We start from the raw sequence: 4,582 nt of genomic DNA on the forward strand, positions 1-4,582 counted from the left end.
GGAACTATAAAATCATTTCCTCAACTTGGATTCACAGATAACGGTTCGCAAGATTTCAGCGCCAATTAAATGAAACAATAGAATGATGTGCTGAACACAATGCTCGCGACAGACTGCAGCAGTACGCCAGTGAACTGAAAATGGCGTTGTGAATCCTCCTACTTGAACAAAACAACGCAGTTGTCCATTTTGCATGTACAGAATTTCGTTGTGGCTATACTAATACCTTGTACTTTAATGAAATTTTAATATTTTGTTCAAAGTGAAATTTTTTATGCAAAAAATAAGTAAATAGGTAAATTTATTCGTTTCAAATTATCAATTGTAACAGTGCTATTTTATGCTTTTATTTGCAAAATAACGTCAGGTTTGAAAAAGCTTTGAATAATTTTACCTTTTTCCATATTAGTGGCATTACCATTCTTCCTCATCTCTCTACTGTCAACTCTATTTCGTTGGCAAATATAAGAATATATTGAAGTTAGCGAGAACGACAACTGTCGGCCTGCAGTCGTGTAGTCGTGCAGCTGTCAAAATAGGTCTGTCCAAAAGAACGTGTGTATTTTAATATTTGACAGATGTCGTTTGCAGTCTGTCGCGAGCATTGTGTTCAACACATGATACTGTGAGCTATATGAAGAAATAAAGGCTGATAAGACACACCGGGTAACCCTGCGAAAAGGAGATCAAGTGTACGTATGTAAACATTAAATAAATAATAATGATTCACTCATTTATATTTTTTCTGTTAAACATAAAATAAATCAACATATCAATATTAGTAAAAATAAATAATAATTTTTATAAGATTTTTAATTTTCTGTTCGTTTGTGCCTTGGTTAGAGGATTTTTCAAACTCCCTTTGGCAGTGAGTTGCTTTAGTCCATAAATAGATGAAAACAAAAAAAAACAGAAATTAGGAACAGTAGCAGAAATATACACGTACAAGAGTGTAACTAATATTTAAATCTCAACTTTATAGTCAATAATGATATTAGACTGCAACTCTAAAGGACTACTAAGTTTACTAAGGCTTAAAAGGCTATAATAATATTTATAGCATTGAAGGCTATTAGTTTAATTAACTCAAAGCCTTACTGCATGATTTATAAGAATAGATAAATTATAGATTCTAAGATTGGACTGAAGGTAGAAATAAATGATAAGATTAGCATTATTTTGAAAGAGATTTAACAGTTATATCAATAGTTCAGTTATTATCATAATAGTTGAGCATAAAAGTTGCAAAACATAATCATAGATAAAAAAGCAGAAACAGCAACATGGATAGGATGATACGAAACTCTTTGATTCGAGAGAGAGCTGTCAAAACTCGCATTTTTTATAACATTTGCCAATGATGCCACTGCTGAAAAATATTAGATTGTTCATTTTATAAATAAATTTTGCACATTTTTAAATTTCCACACTACCACTGAGGTATGCAAATAGCGCGTTACCGATATTCTTTTTGAGTGCTCGATTCCCCAGTAGGCCTATATCCCCCATATACAACATGAAAAAAGATATATATCCATGCACATATTAACAATAAATATATAGTTAACAAATTAAAAGAATATATATGTATAAACAACAGAAACCAAAACAATTCATAAAAAATATCACAATATGTTTGCTATATAGTACTAATATGTACCTAGATAAATAAATACATTTCTTATACCTAAGGTAGCAATTTAAAATAATAAATGAACACAAAAACAAAACAATTCATAATGTAATAAAAAACAGAATAACAACACAATTCATATAAAAATATCACAAATTTAAGATATATGTATTCAATACATATATATACAAATAGACAATGCCAAAGTTTTCCAGAACCCAGTTTTAAATGACAAAATATAACTAAACAGGCGAAACAAGAAGCCGAAGAAAAATTATCTCGAAAATATTATATTTATGTGCCAATTTTAAAGCTATTTTTTTTTTATAAAAATCCTACATATGTGAAACACATAATATTTCAGTTTTAAATTCAGGTGTACTTAAGTTGAAAAATTTAAGAGCGAAAAATATACGAATCCTAATATATAATGCTAGATTAGCGTTACTGTCGCTTTTACTACAACATTTATAAGGGCTGACATGCTTCATCTTATCGAATAATAACTGCCCTACGCCTATCCTGTGACAAGTGCAATCAAATTCCCTTACAAAAATTATTTCAATTTCTTTTAAGTAATCTAAAAATCCCTGAGGCGGCTTAATTAAATTGCACCTGTCAATTTGCCTTTCTTGCGTAAAGAGGTATTCAACTGAAAACTCATCTCCTAAGTAAGGTAAGGGTTGAGAGCAAGTGTGTTTCCCAAATATTTTTAAATAAAAATAGCCACTAAAATATGCAAATGCCTTGTCTCTAAAAAAATCTACATCAAAATCATCTACCTCTAAGTTGCTTGGAACTCTTGCCACGATAGGTCCTGCATTAAACGGTCATTACACACCCTTTCTATTATTTCATTCGAAATGTTAGAAGAAAAGCTTTCGTTGGGTTACGAAGTTGGCGTAACGCAACCGCCATGATTTTTTAAACAAATTGCAGAACATGTAAGGTGTTATCCTTACACATCTACCACCGCCCCTTCTTATTTGTCCAAAATAATTTTCTAGGTTGTCCTGACATAATCGTCTCGTCTGTACATGTTGAAAACCTGAGCGTGACAAGAATCGCCACAATCGTTTTAAACTATTTATATTAAGGATCCAACCTTAAGGTAGTTGAAAGATGAAGTGATGTCAGCCCCGGTGTCATCGTTAACCCTAATTGTCTTTAAAAGCTTAAGAGCCTCGTCTAAAAAGTGCAATTGTTCAGGTGCTGCCAAAAAAACCTTTTTTGTTGGGCAAAATAGCTTCAAAATTACTACTATTAAATATATCAAATAATTATTAATAAATAAAATATATTCCGCCGTATTACAATAACTATTCGAGGGGCAAGTCAAATGACCGGAACTATAAATTGATAACATTCCGGAAGCGACTGTGTCACTGAACACTTGACACTTGACTAGCAAGTTTGACACTCATTTTTTGAAAATTATTTGGCGCAATGTGAGCATCAGACAGTTTCGGTGCACAGCGAATGTGATTTTGCGAGTCTTTATTATAAAAGTAAACTATATCGGACCTAACTTTATTTTTACAATTTTCGAGATAATTTCGGGTATTTTTTATAGGGTGGGGACAATCATTAAAAAAGAACACCTCTTTGCGATTTACATTGAAGTATGGGCGCTCTTCGCAAACACCTAACACCCTAGCTAAATTAAGAAAGTTAGAACCTTGATCACAAACAAAACGGCATGGATTAAGACCAATGTTTTGTAGCTGGGTGATGGCCTCAAAAATATATTTTTTGGCTTCATCACCTTTACAGGAACCATGGACAATAAAATACGATAGGGGGTGAGACCAAGGTGTTCCAAAAATACCTTGGACCATCAGAGTCATCGCACTATTACCTATTCTACAAGTGCGATTTTCATCGCCGTAATCCTCAACTCCTACAATTTTATCAAATTTAGGTAAATATTGCATATGACTCTTAAGTGCCATTTCGTCACACAAAATAGACACGAATTTTTGTTCCTGAMTAAATCCCCGACTTCTCAATTCTAAACATCTAATACTACTGCTAWTACATCCTGGATCGCGGGGCCATTCCGAAACAAACTCGTCTAGAGTTCTCTCATCCGGAAACCTAAGGATTGGCTTAAGGTGTCTGTAAGTTAAAGCTGATAAGAAGTATACACCCAAAGCCAGTGTTTTAAAATAGCGGTCATATCTACGACCATTGGGATTTCGGTTGAAATTTTTTATACTATTGCGCACTATGGCGCTTATCTGTGGAGGAAAACTACTACTGAAGTGCCCTATTAAATCAAATCCTTCCTCTTTATTCTTTTATATTTCTTTGCTAAATCTTCTATCTGATATTTTAAGTAATTAATTTCCCTTTCCTTTTCTTCTAATTTATTTTTCGAACATAAATTTTCCTCCACCAATTTTTGTTCCCTAAGAGCTCCTGGTACTAAACTTAAATTTGTTTGACTTCCTATTTCCTGGAATTAGCTATCCCTAAAAACCCTACTTCCTCCTGGGCTTCTTTTGCCACGGATGCTAATAGCATCAAATTATGACCGTTATCAAGCAATCCTGATTCGGTATCATTATTTTGAAAACAAAAATCTTCCGTTCCCATTTCAATTATTGAATTGGGACTAAAAACATTTTTATAATTAAAACTAGGTTCGGGTGCATTTGGCAAATGCGTGTCCGGAACAGCATTAAGCCTTAGCTTTTTTTTCAACTTCGTGCTAAAAGAAAAGTGCCGACCACGGGCAAACAGATGCTTAATTTTGGTGTCTCCTATACCCAACCGACTCAGCCAAATTAAATATCTAATAAAAATAAAAATAAAGAAAACCTACACCTTACAACCAGAGTCTTATTTATATTTATTTTAATTGAAGCAAATACTATGATACTTTTCTACTTATTAAACTATTTTTTATTTTTAAATACTACACTTAATATATATGTATACTATTCT

This window comes from Bactrocera latifrons, unplaced genomic scaffold (genome assembly GCF_001853355.1).
Source record: "Bactrocera latifrons isolate USDA-ARS-PBARC rearing strain unplaced genomic scaffold, ASM185335v1 scaffold_234, whole genome shotgun sequence".
NCBI lineage: Eukaryota > Metazoa > Arthropoda > Insecta > Diptera > Tephritidae > Bactrocera > Bactrocera latifrons.